This window comes from Vigna unguiculata, chromosome 6, assembly GCF_037176805.1.
Source record: "Vigna unguiculata cultivar grain cowpea cultivar isolate G323 ecotype 2 chromosome 6, ASM3717680v1, whole genome shotgun sequence".
Taxonomy (NCBI): domain Eukaryota; kingdom Viridiplantae; phylum Streptophyta; class Magnoliopsida; order Fabales; family Fabaceae; genus Vigna; species Vigna unguiculata.
Genome location: NC_140797.1, coordinates 11,916,178 through 11,941,507, shown reverse-complemented (window position 1 = coordinate 11,941,507; position 25,330 = coordinate 11,916,178).

Sequence of the window (25,330 nt, the reverse complement as noted above, 5' to 3'; positions counted from 1 at the left end):
GTGCACCAAGACATTCATGGTATTCATTTCGGGATATTTGTAGGCCTTTCCAACCCTCACATCTCAAAAATCACGACTTTCATTTTTTCGCAAAACTCCCCACCAAGCCATCTGGCTATGTCGTGGTGCACCGCCAACCTTGGCCATGTGCAAAACCCACCGAACTCAAAACTTTCGTGCACCAAGACTTTCATGGTATTCATTTGGGGACACTTGTAGGACTTTCCAACCCTCACATCTCAAAAATCACGAATTTCAATTTTTCACAAAACTCCCCACCAAGCCATCTAGCTATGTCGTGGTGCACCGACCCACTTGGCCCTGTGTAAAACCCACCGAACTCAAAACTTTCGTGCACCAAGACATTCATGGTACTCATTAATGGACCCTTGTAGGCCTTTCCAACGTTCACATCTTAAAAATCACGAATTTCATTTTTTCACAAAACTCCCCACCAAGCCATCTAGCTATGCCGTGGTGCACTGCCAACCTTGGCCATGTGAAAAACCCACCGAACTCAAAACTTTCGTGCACCAAGACTTTCATGGTATCCATTTGGGGGCATTTGGAGGCCTTTCCAACCCTCACATCTCAAAAATCACGAATTTCATTTTTTCACAAAACTCCCCACCAAGCCATCTAGCTATGCCGTGGTGCACCGCCAACCTTGGCCATGTGCAAAACACACCGAACTCAAAACTTTCGTGCACCAAGACTTTCATGGTATTCATTTGGGGGCATTTGGAGCCCTTTCCAACCCTCACATCTCAAAAATCACGAATTTCATTTTTTCACAAAACTCCCCACCAAGCCATCTAGCTATGCCGTGGTGCACCGCCAACCTTGGCCATGTGCAAAACCCACCGAACTTAAAACGTTTGTGCACCAACACTTTCATGGTATTCATTCGGTGGCATTTGGTGGCCAATTCAACCCCCACATCTCAAAAATCACGAATTTCATTTTTTCATAAAACTCCCCACCAAGCCATCTAGCTTTGCCGTGGTGCACCGCCAAGCTTGGCCATGTGCAAAACCCACCGAACTCAAACCTTTCGTGCACCAAGACTTTCATGGTATACATTTGGGGACATTTGTCGGTCTTTCCAACCCTCACATCTCAAAAACCACGAATTTCAATTTTTCACAAAACTCCCCACCAAGCCATCTAGTTATGCCGTGGTGCACCGCCAACCTTGGCCATGTGCAAAACCCACCGAACTAAAAACTTCGTGCACCAAGACTTTCATGGTATTCATTTGTGGACATTTGTAGGCCTTTCCAACCCTCACATCTCAAAAATCACGAATTTCATTTTTTCACAAAACTCCCCACTTAGGCATCTAGATATGCCGTGGTGCACCGACCAAGTTGGCCATGTGCAAAACCCACCGAACTCAAAGCTTTCGTGCACCAAGACATTCATGGTATTCATTTGGGGACATTTGCAGGCCTTTCCAACCCTAACATCTCAAAAATCACGAATTTCATTTTTTCACAAAACTCCCCATAAAGCTATCTAGCTATGCCGTGGTGCAATGCCAACCTTGGCCATGTGCAAAACCCACCGAACTTAAAACTTTTGTGCACCAACACTTTTAATGGAATTCATTCGGGGGCATTTGGAGGCCAATTCAACCCTCACATCTCAAAAATCACCAATTTCATTTTTTCATAAAACTCCCCACCAAACCATCTAGCTCTGCCGTGGTGCACCGCCAAGCTTGGCCATGTGCAAAACCCACCGAACTCAAACCATTCGTGCACCAAGACTTTCATGGTATACATTTGGGGACATTTTTAGGCCCTTCCAACCCTCACATCTCAAAAACCACGAATTTCAATTTTTCACAAAACTCCCACCAAGCCATCTAGCTATGCCGTGCTGCACCGCCAAGCTTGGCCATGTGCAAAACCCACCAAACTCAAAACTTTCGTGCACCAAGAATTTCATGGTACTCATTTGGGGACACTTGTACGCCTTTCCAACCCTCACATCTCTAAAATCACGACTTTTATTTTTTTTCCAAAACTCCCCACCAAGCCATCTAGCTATGTCGTGGTGCACGTCTAACCTTGGCCATGTGCAAAACCCACCGAACTAAAAACTTTCGTGCACCAAGACTTTCATGGTATTCATTTGGGGACATTTGTAGGCCTTTCCAACCCTCACATCTCAAAAATCACGAATTTCAATTTTTCACAAAACTCCCCACCAGGCCATCTAGCTATGCCGTGGTGCACCGCCAACATTGGTCATGTGCAAAACCCACCGAACTCAAAACTTTCGTGCACCAAGACATTCATGGTATTCATTTGGGGACATTTGTTGGCCTTTCCAACCCTCACATCTCAAAAATCACGAATTTCATTTTTTCACAAAACTCCTCACCAAGCTATCTAGCTATGTCGTGGTGCACCGCCAAGCTTGGCCATGTGCAAAACCCACCGAACTCAAAACTTTCGTGCACCAAGAATTTCATGGTACTCATTTGGGGACACTTGTACGCCTTTCCAACCCTCACATCTCAAAAATCACGACTTTTATTTTTTTTCCAAAACTCCCCACCAAGCCATCTAGCTATGTCGTGGTGCACGTCTAACCTTGGCCATGTGCAAAACCCACCGAACTAAAAACTTTCGTGCACCAAGACTTTCATGGTATTCATTTGGAGACATTTGTAGGCCTTTCCAACCCTCACATCTCAAAAATCACGAATTTCAATTTTTCACAAAACTTCCCACCAGGCCATCTAGCTATGCCGTGGTGCACCGCCAACATTGGTCATGTGCAAAACCCACCGAACTCAAAACTTTCGTGCACCAAGACATTCATGGTATTCATTTGGGGACATTTGTTGGCCTTTCCAACCCTCACATCTCAAAAATCACGAATTTCATTTTTTCACAAAACTCCTCACCAAGCTATCTAGCTATGTCGTGGTGCACCGCCAAGCTTGGCCATGTGCAAAACCCACCGAACTCAAAACTTTCGTGCACCAAGACTTTCATGGTATTCATTTGGGGACATTTGTAGGCCTTTCCAACCCTCACATCTCAAAAATCACGAATTTCATTTTTTCACAAAACTCCCCGCCAAGCCATCTAGCTATGCCGTGGTGCACCGCCAACCTTTTCCATGTGCAAAACCCACCGAACTTAAAAATTTCGTGCACCAAGACATTCATGGTATTCATTTGGGGACATTTGTAGGCCTTTCCAACCCCCACATCTCAAAAATCACGAATTTCAATTTTTCACAAAACTCCCTACGAAGCCATCTAGCTATGCCGTGGTGCACCGACCCACTTGGCCCTGTGCAAAACCCACCGAACTCAAAACTTTCGTGCACCAAGACGTTCATGGTACTCATTTGGGGACATTTGTAGGCCTTTCCAACCCTCACATCTCAAAAATCACGAATTTGAATTTTTCACAAAACTCCCCACCAAGCCATCTAGCAATGCCGTGGTGCACCGCCAACCTTGGGCATGTGCAAAACCCACCGAACTCAAAACTTTCGTGCACCAACACTTTCATGGTATTCATTTGGGGACATTTGTCGGCCTTTCCAACCCTCACATCTCAAAAATGATGAATTTCATTTTTTCACAAAACTCCCTACCAAGCCATCTAGCTGTGCCGTGGTGCACCGCCAAGCTTGGCCATGTGCAAAACCCACCGTAATCAAACCTTTCGTGCACCAAGACATTCATGGTATTCATTTCGGGATATTTGTAGGCCTTTCCAACCCTCACATCTCAAAAATCACGACTTTCATTTTTTCGCAAAACTCCCCACCAAGCCATCTGGCTATGTCGTGGTGCACCGCCAACCTTGGCCATGTGCAAAACCCACCGAACTCAAAACTTTCGTGCACCAAGACTTTCATGGTATTCATTTGGGGACACTTGTAGGACTTTCCAACCCTCACATCTCAAAAATCACGAATTTCAATTTTTCACAAAACTCCCCACCAAGCCATCTAGCTATGTCGTGGTGCACCGACCCACTTGGCCCTGTGTAAAACCCACCGAACTCAAAACTTTCGTGCACCAAGACATTCATGGTACTCATTAATGGACCCTTGTAGGCCTTTCCAACGTTCACATCTTAAAAATCACGAATTTAATTTTTTCACAAAACTCCCCACCAAGCCATCTAGCTATGCCGTGGTGCACTGCCAACCTTGGCCATGTGAAAAACCCACCGAACTCAAAACTTTCGTGCACCAAGACTTTCATGGTATCCATTTGGGGGCATTTGGAGGCCTTTCCAACCCTCACATCTCAAAAATCACGAATTTCATTTTTTCACAAAACTCCCCACCAAGCCATCTAGCTATGCCGTGGTGCACCGCCAACCTTGGCCATGTGCAAAACCCACCGAACTCAAAACTTTCGTGCACCAAGACTCTCATGGTATTCATTTGGGGGCATTTGGAGCCCTTTCCAACCCTCACATCTCAAAAATCACGAATTTCATTTTTTCACAAAACTCCCCACCAAGCCATCTAGCTATGCCGTGGTGCACCGCCAACCTTGGCCATGTGCAAAACCCACCGAACTTAAAACGTTTGTGCACCAACACTTTCATGGTATTCATTCGGGGGCATTTGGTGGCCAATTCAACCCCCACATCTCAAAAATCACAAATTTCATTTTTTCATAAAACTCCCCACCAAGACATCTAGCTCTGCCGTGGTGCACCGCCAAGCTTGGCCATGTGCAAAACCCACCGAACTCAAACCTTTCGTGCACCAAGACTTTCATGGTATACATTTGGGGACATTTGTCGGTCTTTCCAACCCTCACACCTCAAAAACCACGAATTTCAATTTTTCACAAAACTCCCCACCAAGCCATCTAGTTATGCCGTGGTGCACTGCCAACCTTGGCCATGTGCAAAACCCACCGAACTAAAAACTTCGTGCACCAAGACTTTCATGGTATTCATTTGTGGACATTTGTAGGCCTTTCCAACCCTCACATCTCAAAAATCACGAATTTCATTTATTCACAAAACTCCCCACTTAGGCATCTAGATATGCCGTGGTGCACCGACCAAGTTGGCCATGTGCAAAACCCACCGAACTCAAAGCTTTCGTGCACCAAGACATTCATGGTATTCATTTGGGGACATTTGCAGGCCTTTCCAACCCTCACATCTCAAAAATCACGAATTTCATTTTTTCACAAAACTCCCCATAAAGCTATCTAGCTATGCTGTGGTGCAATGCCAACCTTGGCCATGTGCAAAACCCACCGAACTTAAAACTTTTGTGCACCAACACTTTTAATGGAATTCATTCGGGGGCATTTGGAGGCCAATTCAACCCTCACATCTCAAAAATCACCAATTTCATTTTTTCATAAAACTCCCCACCAAACCATCTAGCTCTGCCGTGGTGCACCGCCAAGCTTGGCCATGTGCAAAACCCACCGAACTCAAACCATTCGTGCACCAAGACTTTCATGGTATACATTTGGGGACATTTTTAGGCCCTTCCAACCCTCACATCTCAAAAACCACGAATTTCAATTTTTCACAAAACTCCCACCAAGCCATCTAGCTATGCCGTGGTGCACCGCCAAGCTTGGCCATGTGCAAAACCCACCAAACTCAAAACTTTCGTGCACCAAGAATTTCATGGTACTCATTTGGGGACACTTGTACGCCTTTCCAACCCTCACATCTCAAAAATCACGACTTTTATTTTTTTTCCAAAACTCCCCACCAAGCCATCTAGCTATGTCGTGGTGCACGTCTAACCTTGGCCATGTGCAAAACCCACCGAACTAAAAACTTTCGTGCACCAAGACTTTCATGGTATTCATTTGGGGACATTTGTAGGCCTTTCCAACCCTCACATCTCAAAAATCACGAATTTCAATTTTTCACAAAACTCCCCACCAGGCCATCTAGCTATGCCGTGGTGCACCGCCAACATTGGTCATGTGCAAAACCCACCGAACTCAAAACTTTCGTGCACCAAGACATTCATGGTATTCATTTGGGGACATTTGTTGGCCTTTCCAACCCTCACATCTCAAAAATCACGAATTTCATTTTTTCACAAAACTCCTCACCAAGCTATCTAGCTATGTCGTGGTGCACCGCCAAGCTTGGCCATGTGCAAAACCCACCGAACTCAAAACTTTCGTGCACCAAGACATTCATGGTATTCATTTGGGGACATTTGTAGGCCTTTCCAACCCTCACATCTCAAAAATCACGAATTTCATTTTTTCACAAAACTCCCCGCCAAGCCATCTAGCTATGCCGTGGTGCACCGCCAACCTTGGCCATGTGCAAAACCCACCGAACATAAAAATTTCGTGCACCATGACATTCATGGTATTCATTTGGGGACATTTGTAGGCCTTTCCAACCCCCACATCTCAAACATCACGAATTTCAATTTTTCACAAAACTCCCTACGAAGCCATCTAGCTATGTCGTGGTGCACCGACCCACTTGGCCCTGTGCAAAACCCACCGAACTCAAAACTTTCGTGCACCAAGACGTTCATGGTACTCATTTGGGGACATTTGTAGGCCTTTCCAACCCTCACATCTCAAAAATCACGAATTTCAATTTTTCACAAAACTCCCCACCAAGCCATCTAGCAATGCCGTGGTGCACCGCCAACCTTGGGCATGTGCAAAACCCACCGAACTCAAAACTTTCGTGCACCAACACTTTCATGGTATTCATTTGGGGACATTTGTCGGCCTTTCCAACCCTCACATCTCAAAAATGACGAATTTCATTTTTTCACAAAACTCCCTACCAAGCCATCTAGCTGTGCCGTGGTGCACCGCCAAGCTTGGCCATGTGCAAAACCCACCGAAATCAAACCTTTTGTGCACCAAGACTTTCATGGTATTCATTTCGGGATATTTGTAGGCCTTTCCAACCCTCACATCTCAAAAATCACGACTTTCATTTTTTCGCAAAACTCCCCACCAAGCCATCTGGCTATGTCGTGGTGCACCGCCAACCTTGGCCATGTGCAAAACCCACCGAACTCAAAACTTTCGTGCACCAAGACTTTCATGGTATTCATTTGGGGACACTTGTAGGACTTTCCAACCCTCACATCTCAAAAATCACGAATTTCAATTTTTCACAAAACTCCCCACCAAGCCATCTAGCTATGTCGTGGTGCACCGACCCACTTGGCCCTGTGCAAAACCCACCGAACTCAAAACTTTCGTGCACCAAGACATTCATGGTACTCATTAATGGACCCTTGTAGGCCTTTCCAACGTTCACATCTTAAAAACCACGAATTTCAATTTTTCACAAAACTCCCACCAAGCCATCTAGCTATGCCGTGGTGCACCGCCATCCTTGGCCATGTGCAAAACCCACCGAACTCAAAACTTTCGTGCACCAAGACTCTCATGGTATTCATTTGGGGGCATTTGGAGCCCTTTCCAACCCTCACATCTCAAAAATCACGAATTTCATTTTTTCACAAAACTCCCCACCAAGCCATCTAGCTATGCCGTGGTGCACCGCCAACCTTGGCCATGTGCAAAACCCACCGAACTTAAAACGTTTGTGCACCAACACTTTCATGGTATTCATTCGGGGGCATTTGGTGGCCAATTCAACCCCCACATCTCAAAAATCACAAATTTCATTTTTTCATAAAACTCCCCACCAAGCCATCTAGCTCTGCCGTGGTGCACCGCCAAGCTTGGCCATGTGCAAAACCCACCGAACTCAAACCTTTCGTGCACCAAGACTTTCATGGTATACATTTGGGGACATTTGTCGGTCTTTCCAACCCTCACACCTCAAAAACCACGAATTTCAATTTTTCACAAAACTCCCCACCAAGCCATCTAGTTATGCCGTGGTGCACTGCCAACCTTGGCCATGTGCAAAACCCACCGAACTAAAAACTTCGTGCACCAAGACTTTCATGGTATTCATTTGTGGACATTTGTAGGCCTTTCCAACCCTCACATCTCAAAAATCACGAATTTCATTTATTCACAAAACTCCCCACTTAGGCATCTAGATATGCCGTGGTGCACCGACCAAGTTGGCCATGTGCAAAACCCACCGAACTCAAAGCTTTCGTGCACCAAGACATTCATGGTATTCATTTGGGGACATTTGCAGGCCTTTCCAACCCTCACATCTCAAAAATCACGAATTTCATTTTTTCACAAAACTCCCCATAAAGCTATCTAGCTATGCCGTGGTGCAATGCCAACCTTGGCCATGTGCAAAACCCACCGAACTTAAAACTTTTGTGCACCAACACTTTTAATGGAATTCATTCGGGGGCATTTGGAGGCCAATTCAACCCTCACATCTCAAAAATCACCAATTTCATTTTTTCATAAAACTCCCCACCAAACCATCTAGCTCTGCCGTGGTGCACCGCCAAGCTTGGCCATGTGCAAAACCCACCGAACTCAAACCATTCGTGCACCAAGACTTTCATGGTATACATTTGGGGACATTTTTAGGCCCTTCCAACCCTCACATCTCAAAAACCACGAATTTCAATTTTTCACAAAACTCCCACCAAGCCATCTAGCTATGCCGTGGTGCACCGCCAAGCTTGGCCATGTGCAAAACCCACCAAACTCAAAACTTTCGTGCACCAAGAATTTCATGGTACTCATTTGGGGACACTTGTACGCCTTTCCAACCCTCACATCTCAAAAATCACGACTTTTATTTTTTTTCCAAAACTCCCCACCAAGCCATCTAGCTATGTCGTGGTGCACGTCTAACCTTGGCCATGTGCAAAACCCACCGAACTAAAAACTTTCGTGCACCAAGACTTTCATGGTATTCATTTGGGGACATTTGTAGGCCTTTCCAACCCTCACATCTCAAAAATCACGAATTTCAATTTTTCACAAAACTCCCCACCAGGCCATCTAGCTATGCCGTGGTGCACCGCCAACATTGGTCATGTGCAAAACCCACCGAACTCAAAACTTTCGTGCACCAAGACATTCATGGTATTCATTTGGGGACATTTGTTGGCCTTTCCAACCCTCACATCTCAAAAATCACGAATTTCATTTTTTCACAAAACTCCTCACCAAGCTATCTAGCTATGTCGTGGTCCACCGCCAAGCTTGGCCATGTGCAAAACCCACCGAACTCAAAACTTTCGTGCACCAAGACATTCATGGTATTCATTTGGGGACATTTGTAGGCCTTTCCAACCCTCACATCTCAAAAATCACGAATTTCATTTTTTCACAAAACTCCCCGCCAAGCCATCTAGCTATGCCGTGGTGCACCGCCAACCTTGGCCATGTGCAAAACCCACCGAACTTAAAAATTTCGTGCACCAAGACATTCATGGTATTCATTTGGGGACATTTGTAGGCCTTTCCAACCCCCACATCTCAAACATCACGAATTTCAATTTTTCACAAAACTCCCTACGAAGCCATCTAGCTATGTCGTGGTGCACCGACCCACTTGGCCCTGTGCAAAACCCACCGAACTCAAAACTTTCGTGCACCAAGACGTTCATGGTACTCATTTGGGGACATTTGTAGGCCTTTCCAACCCTCACATCTCAAAAATCACGAATTTCAATTTTTCACAAAACTCCCCACCAAGCCATCTAGCAATGCCGTGGTGCACCGCCAACCTTGGGCATGTGCAAAACCCACCGAACTCAAAACTTTCGTGCACCAACACTTTCATGGTATTCATTTGGGGACATTTGTCGGCCTTTCCAACCCTCACATCTCAAAAATGACGAATTTCATTTTTTCACAAAACTCCCTACCAAGCCATCTAGCTGTGCCGTGGTGCACCGCCAAGCTTGGCCATGTGCAAAACCCACCGAAATCAAACCTTTTGTGCACCAAGACTTTCATGGTATTCATTTCGGGATATTTGTAGGCCTTTCCAACCCTCACATCTCAAAAATCACGACTTTCATTTTTTCGCAAAACTCCCCACCAAGCCATCTGGCTATGTCGTGGTGCACCGCCAACCTTGGCCATGTGCAAAACCCACCGAACTCAAAACTTTCGTGCACCAAGACTTTCATGGTATTCATTTGGGGACACTTCTAGGACTTTCCAACCCTCACATCTCAAAAATCACGAATTTCAATTTTTCACAAAACTCCCCACCAAGCCATCTAGCTATGTCGTGGTGCACCGACCCACTTGGCCCTGTGCAAAACCCACCGAACTCAAAACTTTCGTGCACCAAGACATTCATGGTACTCATTAATGGACCCTTGTAGGCCTTTCCAACGTTCACATCTTAAAAATCACGAATTTCATTTTTTCACAAAACACCCCACCAAGCCATCTAGCTATGCCGTGGTGCACCGCCAACCTTGGCCATGTGGAAAACCCACCGAACTCAAAACTTTCGTGCACCAAGACTTTCATGGTATCCATTTGGGGGCATTTGGAGGCCTTTCCAACCCTCACATCTCAAAAATCACGAATTTCATTTTTTCACAAAACTCCCCACCAAGCCATCTAGCTATGCCGTGGTGCACCGCCAACCTTGGCCATGTGCAAAACCCACCGAACTTAAAACGTTTGTGCACCAACACTTTCATGGTATTCATTCGGGGGCATTTGGAGGCCAATTCAACCCCCACATCTCAAAAATCACGAATTTCATTTTTTCATAAAACTCCCCACCAAGCCATCTAGCTCTGCCGTGGTGCACCGCCAAGCTTGGCCATGTGCAAAACCCACCGAACTCAAACCTTTCGTGCACCAAGACTTTCATGGTATACATTTGGGGACATTTGTAGGCCCTTCCAACCCTCACATCTCAAAAACCACGAATTTCAATTTTTCACAAAACTCCCACCAAGCCATCTAGCTATGCCGTGGTGCACCGCCAACCTTGGCCATGTGCAAAACCCGCCGAACTCAAAACTTTCGTGCACCAAGACTTACATGGTATTCATTTGGGGACATATGTAGGCATTTCCAACCCTCACATCTCAAAAATCACGAATTTCAATTTTTCACAAAACTCCCCACCAAGCCACCAAGCTATGCCGTGGTGCACCGATCCACTTGGCCCTATGCAAAACCCACCGAACTCAAAACTTTCGTGCACCAAGAATTTCATGGTACTCATTTGGGGACACTTGTACGCCTTTCCAACCCTCACATCTCAAAAATCACGACTTTTATTTTTTTTCCAAAACTCCCCACCAAGCCATCTAGCTATGCCGTGGTGCACGGCTCACCTTGGCCATATGCAAAACCCACCGAACTCAAAACTTTCGTGCACCAAGACTTTCATGGTATTCATTTGGGGACATTTGTAGGCCTTTCCAACCCTCACATCTCAAAAATCACGAATTTCAATTTTTCACAAAACTCCCCACCAGGCCATCTAGCTATGCCGTGGTGCACCGCCAACATTGGTCATGTGCAAAACCCACCGAACTCAAAACTTTCGTGCACCAAGACATTCATGGTATTCATTTGGGGACATTTGTTGGCCTTTCCAACCCTCACATCTCAAAAATCACGAATTTCATTTTTACACAAAACTCCCCACCAAGCCATCTAGCTATGCCATGGTGCACCGCCAAGCTTGGCCATGTGCAAAACCCACCGAACTCAAAGCTTTCGTGCACCAAGACTATCATGGTATTCATTTGGCGACATTTGTAGGCCTTTCCAACCCTCACATCTCAAAAATTACGAATTTCAATTTTTCACAAAACTCCCCACCAAGCTACCAAGCTATGCCGTGGTGCACCGATCCACTTGGCCCTATGCAAAACCCACCGAACTCAAAACTTTCGTGCACCAAGAATTTCATGGTACTCATTTGGGGACACTTGTACGCCTTTCCAACCCTCGCATCTCAAAAATCACGAATTTCAATTTTTCACAAAACTCCCCACCAAGCCATCTAGCTATGTCGTGGTGCACCGACCCACTTGGCCCTGTGCAAAACCCACCGAACTCAAAACTTTCGTGCACCAAGACATTCATCGTACTCATTAATGGACCCTTGTAGGCCTTTCCAACGCTCACATCTTAAAAATCATGAATTTCATTTTTTCACAAAACTCCCCACCAAGCCATCTAGCTATGCCGTGGTGCACCGCCAACCTTGGCCATGTGCAAAACCCACCGAACTCAAAACTTTCGTGCACCAAGACTTTCATGGTATCCATTTGGGGGCATTTGGAGGCCTTTCCAACCCTCACATCTCAAAAATCACGAATTTCATTTTTTCACAAAACTCCCCACCAAGCCATCTAGCTATGCCGTGGTGCACCGCCAACCTTGGCCATGTGCAAAACCCACCGAACTCAAAACTTTCGTGCACCAAGACTTTCATGGTATTCATTTGGGGGCATTTGGAGCCCTTTCCAACCCTCACATCTCAAAAATCACGAATTTAATTTTTTCACAAAACTCCCCACCAAGCCATCTAGCTATGCCGTGGTGCACCGCCAACCTTGGCCATGTGCAAAACCCACCGAACTTAAAACGTTTGTGCACCAACACTTTCATGGTATTCATTCGGGGGCATTTGGAGGCCAATTCAACCCCCACATCTCAAAAATCACGAATTTCATTTTTTCATAAAACTCCCCACCAAGCCATCTAGCTCTGCCGTGGTGCACCGACCCACTTGGCCCCGTGAAAAACCCACCGAACTCAAAACTTTCGTGCACCAAGATGTTCATGGTACTCATTTGGGGACATTTGTAGGCCTTTCCAACCCTCACATCTCAAAAATCACGAATTTCAATTTTTCACAAAACTCCCCACCAAGCCATCTAGCAATGCCGTGGTGCATCGCCAACCGTGGGCATGTGCAAAACCCACCGAACTCAAAACTTTCGTGCACCAACACTTTCATGGTATTCATTTGGGGACATTTGTAAGCCCTTCCAACCCTCACATCTCAAAAATGACGAATTTCATTTTTTCACAAAACTCCCTACCAAGCCATCTAGCTATGCCGTGGTGCACCGCTAACCTTGGCCATGCGCAAAACCCTCCGAACTCAAAACTTTCGAGCACCAAGACTTTCATGGTATTCATTTGGGGACATTTGTAGGCCTTTCCAACCCTCACATCTCAAAAATCATGAATTTCAATTTTTCACAAAACTCCCCACCAGGCCATCTAGCTATGCCGTGGTGCACCGCCAACCTTGGCCATGTGCAAAACCCACCGAACTCAAAACTTTCGTGCCCCAAGACATTCATGGTATTCATTTGGGGACATTTGTAGGCCTTTCCAACCCTCACATCTCAAAAATCACGAATTTCAATTTTTCACAAAACTCACTACCAAGCCATCTAGCTATGCCGTGGTGCACCGACCCACTTGGCCCTGTGCAAAACCCACCGAACTCAAAACTTTCGTGCACCAAGACATTCATGGTATTCATTTGGGGACATTTGTAGGCCTTTCCAACCCTCACATCTCAAAAATCACGAATTTCATTTTTTCACAAAACTCCTCACCAAGCTATCTAGCTATGCCGTGGTGCACCGCCAACCGGGGCCATGTGCAAAACCCACCGAACTCAAAGCTTTCGTGCACCAACACTTTCATGGTATTCATTTGGGGACATTTGTAGGCCTTTCCAACCCTCACATCTCAAAAATCACGAATTTCATTTTTTCACAAAACTCCCCACCAAGCCATCTAGCTTTGTCGTGGTGCACCGCCAACCTTGGCCATGTGCAAAACCCACCGAACTGAAAACTTTCGTGAACCAAGACTTTCATGGTATTCATTTGGGGACATTTGTAGGCCTTTACAACCCTCACATCTCAAAAATCACGAATTTCAATTTTTCGCAAAACTCCCCACCAAGCCATCTAGCTATGCTGTGGTGCACCGCCAACTTTGGCCATGTGCAAAACCTACCGAACTCAAAACTTTCGTGCGCCAAGACATTCATGGTATTCATTTGGGGACATTTGTAGGCCTTTCCAACCCTCACATATCAAAAATCACGAATTTCATTTTTTCACAAAACTCCTCACCAAGCTATCCAGCTATGCCGTGGTGCACCGCCAAACTTGGCCATGTGCAAAACCCACGGAACTCAAAACTTTCGTGCACCAAGACTTTCATGGTATTCATTTGGGGACATTTGTAGGCCTTTCCAACCCTCACATCTCAAAAATCACGAATTTCATTTATTCACTAAACTCCCCACAAGGCCATCTAGTTATTCCGTGGTGCACCGCCAACCTTGGCCATGTGCAAAACCCACCGAACTGAAAACTTTCGTGAACCAAGACTTTCATGGTATTCATTTGGGGACATTTGTAGGCCATTCCAACCCTCACATCTCAAAAGTCACGAATTTCAATTTTTCACAAAACTCCCCACCAAGCCATCTAGCTATGCCGTGGTGCACCGACCAACTTGGCCCTGTGGAAAACCCACCGAACTCAAAAATTTTGTGCACCAAGACTTTCATGGTATTCATTTGGGGACATTTGTAGGCCTTTCCAACCCTCACATCTCAAAAGTCACGAATTTCAATTTTTCACAAAACTCCCCACCAAGCCATTTAGCTATGCCGTGGTGCACCGCCAACCTTGGCAATGTGCAAAACCTACCGAACTCAAAACTTTCGTGCGCCAAGACATTCATGGTATTCATTTGGGGACATTTGTAGGCCTTTCCAACCCTCACATCTCAAAAATCACGAATTTCATTTTTTCACAAAACTCCCCACCAAGCCATCCAGCTATGCCGTGGTGCACCGCCAACCTTGGCCATGTGCAAAACCCACCAAACTCAAAACTTTCGTGCACCAACACTTTCATGGTATTCATTTGGGGACATTTGTAGGCCTTTCCAACCCTCACATCTCAAAAATGGCGAATTTCATTTTTTCACAAAACTCCCTACCAAGCCATCTAGCTTTGCCGTGGTGCACCGCCAAACTTGGCCATGTGCAAAACCCACCGAACTCAAAACTTTCGTGCACCAAGACTTTCATGGTATTCATTTGGGGACATTTTTATGCCTTTCCAACCTTCACATCACAAAAGTCACGAATTTCAATTTTTCACAAAACTCCCAACCAAGCCATCTAGCTATGCCGTGGTGCACCGCCAACCTTGGCCATGTGCAAAACCCACCGAACTCAAAACTTTCGTGCACCAAGACTTTCATGGTATTCATTTGGGGACATTTGTAGGCCTTTCCAACCCTCACATCTCAAAAATCACGAATTTCAATTTTTCACAAAACTCCCCACCAAGCCATCTAGCAATGCCGTGGTGCATCGCCAACCTTGGGCATGTGCAAAACCCACCGAACTCAAAACTTTCGTGCACCAACACTTTCATGGTATTCATTTGGGGACATTTGTAAGCCCTTCCAACCCTCACATCTCAAAAATGACGAATTTCATTTTTTCACAAAACTCCCTACCAAGCCATCTAGCTATGCCGTGGTGCACCGCTAACCTTGGCCATGCGCAAAACCCTCCGAACTCAAAACTTTCGAGCACCAAGACTTTCATGGTATTCATTTGGGGACATTTGTAGGCCTTTCCAACCCTCACATCTCAAAAATCATGAATTTCAATTTTTCACAAAACTCCCCACCAGGCCATCTAGCTATGCCGTGGTGCACCGCCGACCTTGGCCATGTGCAAAACCCACCGAACTCAAAACTTTCGTGCACCAAGACTTTCATGGTATTCATTTGGGGACATTTGTAGGCCTTTCCAACCCTCACATCACAAAAGTCACGAATTTCAATTTTTCACAAAACTCCCAACCAAGCCATCTAGCTATGCCGTGGTGCACCGCCAACCTTGGCCATGTGCAAAACCCATCGAACTCAAAACTTTCGTGCACCAACACTTTCATGGTATTCATTTGGGGACATTTGTAGGCCTTTCCAACCCTCACATCTCAAAAAAGGCGAATTTCATTTTTTCACAAAACTCCCTACCAAGCCATCTAGCTATGCCGTGGTGCACCGCCAAGCTTGGCCATGTGCAAAACCAACCGAACTCAAACCTTTCGTGCACCAACACTTTCATGGTATTCATTTCGGGATATTTGTAGGCCTTTCCAACCCTCACATCTCAAAAGTCACGAATTTCAATTTTTCACAAAACTCCCCACCAAGCCATTTAGCTATGCCGTGGTGCACCGCCAACCTTGGCAATGTGCAAAACCTACCGAACTCAAAACTTTCGTGCGCCAAGACATTGATGGTATTCATTTGGGGACATTTGTAGGCCTTTCCAACCCTCACATCTCAAAAATCACGAATTTCATTTTGTCACAAAACTCCCCACCAAGCCATCCAGCTATGCCGTGGTGCACCGCCAACCTTGGCCATGTGCAAAACCCACCAAACTGAAAACTTTCGTGCACCAACACTTTCATGGTATTCATTTGGGGACATTTGTAGGCCTTTCCAACCCTCACATCTCAAAAAAGGCGAATTTCATTTTTTCACAAAACTCCCTACCAAGCCATCTAGCTATGCCGTGGTGCACCGCCAAGCTTGGCCATGTGCAAAACCAACCGAACTCAAACCTTTCGTGCACCAACACTTTCATGGTATTCATTTCGGGATATTTGTAGGCCTTTCCAACCCTCACATCTCAAAAATCACGAATTTCATTTTTTCACAAAACTCCCCACCAAGCCATCTAGCTATGCCGTGGTGCAACGCCAACCTTGGCCATGCGCAAAACCCACCGAACTCAAAACTTTCAAGCACCAAGACTTTCATGGTACTCATTTGGGGACATTTGTAGGCCTTTCCAACCCTCACATCTCAAAAATCACGAATTTCATTTTTTCACAAAACTCCCTACCAAGCCATCTAGCTATGCCGTTGTGCACCGCCAAGCTTGGCCATGTGCAAAACCCACCAAACTCAAACCTTTCGTGCACCAAGACTTTCATGGTATTCATTTGGGGATATTTGTATGCCTTTCCAACCCTCACATCTCAAAAATCACGAATTTCATATTTTCAAAAAACTCCCCACCAAGCCATCTAGCTATGCCGTGGTGCACGCCAACCTTGGCCATGTGCAAAACCCACCGAACTGAAAACTTTCGTGAAACAAGACTTTCATGGTATTCATTTGGGGACATTTGTAGGCCTTTCCAACCCTCACATCTCAAAAATCACGAATTTCATTTTTTCACAAAACTCCTCACCAAGCTATCCAGCTATGCCGTGGTGCACCGCCAAACTTGGCCATGTGCAAAACCCACCGAACTCAAAACTTTCGTGCACCAAGACTTTCATGGTATTCATTTGGGGACATTTGTAGGCCTTTCCAACCCTCACATCACAAAAGTCACGAATTTCAATTTTTCACAAAACTCCCAACCAAGCCATCTAGCTATGCCGTGGTTCACCGCCAACCTTGGCCATGTGCAAAACCCACCGAACTCAAAACTTTCGTGCACCAACACTTTCATGGTATTCATTTGGGGACATTTGTAGGCCTTTCCAACCCTCACATCTCAAAAATGGCGAATTTCATTTTTTCACAAAACTCCCTACCAAGCCATCTAGCTATGCCGTGGTGCACCGCCAAGCTTGGCCATGTGCAAAACCCACCGAACTCAAACCTTTCGTGCACCAAGACTTTCATGGTATTCATTTCGGGATATTTGTAGGCCTTTCCAACCCTCACATCTCAAAAATCACGAATTTCATTTTTTCACAAAACTCCCCACCAAGCCATCTAGCTATGCAGTGGTGCACCGCTAACCTTGGCCATGCGCAAAACCCACCGAACTCAAAACTTTCAAGCACTAAGACTTTCATGGTACTCATTTGGGGACATTTGTAGGCCTTTCCAACCCTCACATCTCAAAAATCACGAATTTCATTTTTTCACAAAACTCCTTACCAAGCCATCTAGCTATGCTGTTGTGCACCGCCAAGCTTGGCCATGTGCAAAACCCACCGAACTCAAACCTTTCGTGCACCAAGACTTTCATGGTATTCATTTGGGGATATTTGTAGGCCTTTCCAACCCTCACATCTCAAAAATCACGAATTTCATATTTTCACAAAACTCCCCACCAAGCCATCTAGCTATGCCGTGGTGCACGCCAACCTTGGCCATGCGCAAAACCCACCGAACTGAAAACTTTCGTGAAACAAGACTTTCATGGTATTCATTTGGGGACATTTCTAGGCCTTTCCAACCCTCACATCTCAAAAATCACGAATTTCATTTTTTCACAAAACTCCTCACCAAGCTATCCAGCTATGCCGTGGTGCACCGCCAAACTTGGCCATGTGCAAAACCCACCGAACTCAAAACTTTCGTGCACCAAGACTTTCATGGTATTCATTTGGGGACATTTTTATGCCTTTCCAACATTCACATCACAAAAGTCACGAATTTCAATTTTTCACAAAACTCCCAACCAAGCCATCTAGCTATGCCGTGGTGCACCGCCAACCTTGGCCATGTGCAAAACCCACCGAACTCAAAACTTTCGTGCACCAAGACTTTCATGGTATTCATTTGGGGACATTTGTAGGCCTTTCCAACCCTCACATCACAAAAGTCACGAATTTCAATTTTTCACAAAACTCCCAACCAAGCCATCTAGCTATGCCGTGGTGCACCGCCAACCTTGGCCATGTGCAAAACCCACCGAACTCAAAACTTTCGTGCACCAACACTTTCATGGTATTCATTTGGGGACATTTGTAGGCCTTTCCAACCCTCACATCTCAAAAATGGCGAATTTCATTTTTTCACAAAACTCCCTACCAAGCCATCTAGCTTTGCCGTGGTGCACCGCCAAACTTGGCCATGTGCAAAACCCACCGAACTCAAAACTTTTGTGCACCAAGACTTTCATGGTATTCATTTGGGGACATTTTTATGCCTTTCCAACCTTCACATCACAAAAGTCACGAATTTCAATTTTTCACAAAACTCCCAACCAAGCCATCTAGCTATGCCGTGGTGCACCGCCAACCTTGGCCATGTGCAAAACCCACCGAACTCAAAACTTTCGTGCACCAACACTTTCATGGTATTCATTTGGGGACATTTGTAGGCCTTTCCAACCCTCACATCTGAAAAATGGCGAATTTCATTTTTTCACAAAACTCCCTACCAAGCCATCTAGCTTTGCCGTGGTGCACCGCCAAACTTGGCCATGTGCAAAACCCACCGAACTCAAAACTTTCGTGCACCAAGACTTTCATGGTATTCATTTGGGGACATTTGTAGGCCTTTCCAACCTTCACATCACAAAAGTCACGAATTTCAATTTTTCACAAAACTCCCAACCAAGCCATCTAGCTATGCCGTGGTGCACCGCCAACCTTGGCCATGTGCAAAACCCACCGAACTCAAAACTTTCGTGCACCAACACTTTCATGGTATTCATTTGGGGACATTTGTAGGCCTTTCCAACCCTCACATCTCAAAAAAGGCGAATTTCATTTTTTCACAAAACTCCCTACCAAGCCATCTAGCTATGCCGTGGTGCACCGCCAAGCTTGGCCATGTGCAAAACCAACCGAACTCAAACCTTTCGTGCACCAAGACTTTCATGGTATTCATTTGGGGACATTTGTAGGCCTTTCCAACCCTCACATCACAAAAGTCACGAATTTCAATTTTTCACAAAACTCCCAACCAAGCCATCTAGCTATGCCGTGGTTCACCGCCAACCTTGGCCATGTGCAAAACCCACCGAACTCAAAACTTTCGTGCACCAACACTTTCATGGTATTCATTTGGGGACATTTGTAGGCCTTTCCAACCCTCACATCTCAAAAATGGCGAATTTCATTTTTTCACAAAACTCCCTACCAAGCCATCTAGCTATGCCGTGGTGCACCGCCAAGCTTGGCCATGTGCAAAACCCACCGAACTCAAACCTTTCGTGCACCAAGACTTTCATGGTATTCATTTCGGGATATTTGTAGGCCTTTCCAACCCTCACATCTCAAAAATCACGAATTTCATTTTTTCACAAAACTCCCCACCAAGCCATCTAGCTATGCAGTGGTGCACCGCTAACCTTGGCCATGCGCAAAACCCACCGAACTCAAAACTTTCAAGCACTAAGACTTTCATGGTACTCATTTGGGGACATTTGTAGGCCTTTCCAACCCTCACATCTCAAAAATCACGAATTTCATTTTTTCACAAAACTCCCTACCAAGCCATCTAGCTATGCTGTTGTGCACCGCCAAGCTTGGCCATGTGCAAAACCCACCGAACTCAAACCTTTCGTGCACCAAGACTTTCATGGTATTCATTTGGGGATATTTGTAGGCCTTTCCAACCCTCACATCTCAAAAATCACGAATTTCATATTTTCACAAAACTCCCCACCAAGCCATCTAGCTATGTCGTGGTGCACGCCAACCTTGGCCATGCGCAAAACCCACCGAACTGAAAACTTTCGTGAAACAAGACTTTCATGGTATTCATTTGGGGACATTTCTAGGCCTTTCCAACCCTCACATCTCAAAAATCACGAATTTCATTTTTTCACAAAACTCCTCACCAAGCTATCCAGCTATGCCGTGGTGCACCGCCAAACTTGGCCATGTGCAAAACCCACCGAACTCAAAACTTTCGTGCACCAAGACTTTCATGGTATTCATTTGGGGACATTTGTAGGCCTTTCCAACCTTCACATCACAAAAGTCACGAATTTCAAGTTTTCACAAAACTCCCAACCAAGCCATCTAGCTATGCCGTGGTGCACCGCCAACCTTGGCCATGTGCAAAACCCACCGAACTCAAAACTTTCGTGCACCAAGACTTTCATGGTATTCATTTGGGGACATTTGTAGGCCTTTCCAACCCTCACATCACAAAAGTCACGAATTTCAATTTTTCACAAAACTCCCAACCAAGCCATCTAGCTATGCCGTGGTGCACCGCCAACCTTGGCCATGTGCAAAACCCACCGAACTCAAAACTTTCGTGCACCAACACTTTCATGGTATTCATTTGGGGACATTTGTAGGCCTTTCCAACCCTCACATCTCAAAAAAGTCGAATTTCATTTTTTCACAAAACTCCCTACCAAGCCATCTAGCTATGCCGTGGTGCACCGCCAAGCTTGGCCATGTGCAAAACCAACCAAACTCAAACCTTTCGTGCACCAACACTTTCATGGTATTCATTTGGGGACATTTGTAGGCCTTTCCAACCCTCACATCACAAAAGTCACGAATTTCAATTTTTCACAAAACTCCCAACCAAGCCATCTAGCTATGCCGTGGTGCACGCCAACCTTGGCCATGTGCAAAACCCACCGAACTGAAAACTTTCGTGAAACAAGACTTTCATGGTATTCATTTGGGGACATTTGTAGGCCTTTCCAACCCTCACATCTCAAAAATCACGAATTTCATTTTTTCACAAAACTCCTCACCAAGCTATCCAGCTATGCCGTGGTGCACCGCCAAACTTGGCCATGTGCAAAACCCACCGAACTCAAAACTTTCGTGCACCAAGACTTTCATGGTATTCATTTGGGGACATTTGTAGGCCTTTCCAACCCTCACATCACAAAAGTCACGAATTTCAATTTTTCACAAAAATCCCAACCAAGCCATCTATCTATGCCGTGGTTCACCGCCAACCTTGGCCATGTGCAAAACCCACCGAACTCAAAACTTTCGTGCACCAACACTTTCATGGTATTCATTTGGGGACATTTGTAGGCCTTTCCAACCCTCACATCTCAAAAATGGCGAATTTCATTTTTTCACAAAACTCCCTACCAAGCCATCTAGCTATGCCGTGGTGCACCGCCAAGCTTGGCCATGTGCAAAACCCACCGAACTCAAACCTTTCGTGCACCAAGACTTTCATGGTATTCATTTCGGGATATTTGTAGGCCTTTCCAACCCTCACATCTCAAAAATCACGAATTTCATTTTTTCACAAAACTCCGCACCAAGCCATCTAGCTATGCAGTGGTGCACCGCTAACCTTGGCCATGCGCAAAACCCACCGAACTCAAAACTTTCAAGCCCCAAGACTTTCATGGTACTCATTTGGGGACATTTGTAGGCCTTTCCAACCCTCACATCTCAAAAATCACGAATTTCATTTTTTCACAAAACTCCCTACCAAGCCATCTAGCTATGCTGTTGTGCACCGCCATGCTTGGCCATGTGCAAAACCCACCGAACTCAAACCTTTCGTGCACCAAGACTTTCATGGTATTCATTTGGGGATATTTGTAGGCCTTTCCAACCCTCACATCTCAAAAATCACGAATTTCATATTTTCACAAAACTCCCCACCAAGCCATCTAGCTATGCCGTGGTGCACGCCAACCTTGGCCATGTGCAAAACCCACCGAACTGAAAACTTTCGTGAAACAAGACTTTCATGGTATTCATTTGGGGACATTTGTAGGCCTTTCCAACCCTCACATCTCAAAAATCACGAATTTCATTTTTTCACAAAACTCCTCACCAAGCTATCCAGCTATGCCGTTGTGCACCGCCAAACTTGGCCATGTGCAAAACCCACCGAACTCAAAACTTTCGTGCACCAAGACTTTCATGGTATTCATTTGGGGACATTTGTAGGCCTTTCCAACCCTCACATCACAAAAGTCACGAATTTCAATTTTTCACAAAACTCCCAACCAAGCCATCTAGCTATGTCGTGGTTCACCGCCAACCTTGGCCATGTGCAAAACCCACCGAACTCAAAACTTTCGTGCACCAACACTTTCATGGTATTCATTTGGGGACATTTGTAGGCCTTTCCAACCCTCACATCTCAAAAATGGCGAATTTCATTTTTTCACAAAACTCCCTACCAAGCCATCTAGCTATGCCGTGGTGCACCGCCAAGCTTGGCCATGTGCAAAACCTACCGAACTCAAACCTTTCGTGCACCAAGACTTTCATGGTATTCATTTCGGGATATTTGTAGGCCTTTCCAACCCTCACATCTCAAAAATCACGAATTTCATTTTTTCACAAAACTCCCCACCAAGCCATCTAGCTATGCAGTGGTGCACCGCTAACCTTGGCCATGCGCAAAACCCACCGAACTCAAAACTTTCAAGCACCAAGACTTTCATGGTACTCATTTGGGGACATTTGTAGGCCTTTCCAACCCTCACATCTCAAAAATCACGAATTTCATTTTTTCACAAAACTCCCTACCAAGCCATCTAGCTATGCCGTTGTGCACCGCCAAGCTTGGCCATGTGCAAAACCCACCGAACTCAAACCTTTCGTGCACCAAGACTTTCATGGTATTCATTTGGGGATATTTGTAGGCCTTTCCAACCCTCACATCTCAAAAATCACGAATTTCATATTTTCACAAAACTCCCCACCAAGCCATCTAGCTATGCCGTGGTGCACGCCAACCTTGGCCATGTGCAAAACCCACCGAACTGAAAACTTTCGTGAAACAAGACTTTCATGGTATTCATTTGGGGACATTTGTAGGCCTTTCCAACCCTCACATCTCAAAAATCACGAATTTCATTTTTTCACAAAACTCCTCACCAAGCTATCCAGCTATGCCGTGGTGCACCGCCAAACTTGGCCATGTGCAAAACAAACCGAACTCAAAACTTTCGTGCACCAAGACTTTCATGGTATTCATTTGGGGACATTTGTAGGCCTTTCCAACCCTCACATCACAAAAGTCACGAATTTCAATTTTTCACAAAACTCCCAACCAAGCCATCTAGCTATGCCGTGGTTCACCGCCAACCTTGGCCATGTGCAAAACCCACCGAACTCAAAAATTTCGTGCACCAACACTTTCATGGTATTCATTTGGGGACATTTGTAGGCCTTTCCAACCCTCACATCTCAAAAATGGCGAATTTCATTTTTTCACAAAACACCCAACCAAGCCATCTAGCTATGCCGTGGTGCACCGCCAACCTTGGCCATGTGCAAAACCCACCGAACTCAAAACTTTCGAGCACCAACACTTTCATGGTATTCATTTGGGGACATTTGTAGGCCTTTCCAACCCTCACATCTCAAAAAAGGCGAATTTCATTTTTTCACAAAACTCCCTACCGAGCCATCTAGCTATGCCGTGGTGCACCGCCAAGCTTGGCCATGAGCAAAACCAACTGAACTCAAACCTTTCGTGCACCAACACTTTCATGGTATTCATTTCGGGATATTTGTAGGCCTTTCCAACCCTCACATCTCAAAAATCACGAATTTCATTTTTTCACAAAACTCCCCACCAAGCCATCTAGCTATGCCGTGGTGCACCGCCAACCTTGGCCATGCGCAAAACCCACCGAACTCAAAACTTTCAAGCACCAAGACTTTCATGGTACTCATTTGGGGACATTTGTAGGCCTTTCCAACCCTCACATCCCAAAAATCACGAATTTCATTTTTTCACAAAACTCCCTATCAAGCCATCTAGCTATGCCGTTGTGCACCGCCAAGCTTGGCCATGTGCAAAACCCACCGAACTCAAACCTTTCGTGCACCAAGACTTTCATGGTATTCATTTGGGGATATTTGTATGCCTTTCCAACCCTCACATCTCAAAAATCACGAATTTCATATTTTCACAAAACTCCCCACCAAGCCATCTAGCTATGCCGTGGTGCACGCCAACCTTGGCCATGTGCAAAACCCACCGAACTGAAAACTTTCGTGAAACAAGACTTTCATGGTATTCATTTGGGGACATTTGTAGGCCTTTCCAACCCTCACATCTCAAAAATCACGAATTTCATTTTTTCACAAAACTCCTCACCAAGCTATCCAGCTATGCCGTGGTGCACCGCCAAACTTGGCCATGTGCAAAACCCACCGAACTCAAAACTTTCGTGCACCAAGACTTTCATGGTATTCATTTGGGGACATTTGTAGGCCTTTCCAACCCTCACATCACAAAAGTCACGAATTTCAATTTTTCACAAAACTCCCAACCAAGCCATCTAGCTATGCCGTGGTTCACCGCCAACCTTGGCCATGTGCAAAACCCACCAAACTCATAACTTTCGTGCACCAACACTTTCATGGTATTCATTTGGGGACATTTGTAGGCCTTTCCAACCCTCACATCTCAAAAATGGCGAATTTCATTTTTTCACAAAACTCCCTACCAAGCCATCTAGCTATGCCGTGGTGCACCGCCAAGCTTGGCCATGTGCAAAACCTACCGAACTCAAACCTTTCGTGCACCAAGACTTTCATGGTATTCATTTCGGGATATTTGTAGGCCTTTCCAACCCTCACATCTCAAAAATCACGAATTTCATTTTTTCACAAAACTCCCCACCAAGCCATCTAGCTATGCAGTGGTGCACCGCTAACCTTGGCCATGCGCAAAACCCACCGAACTCAA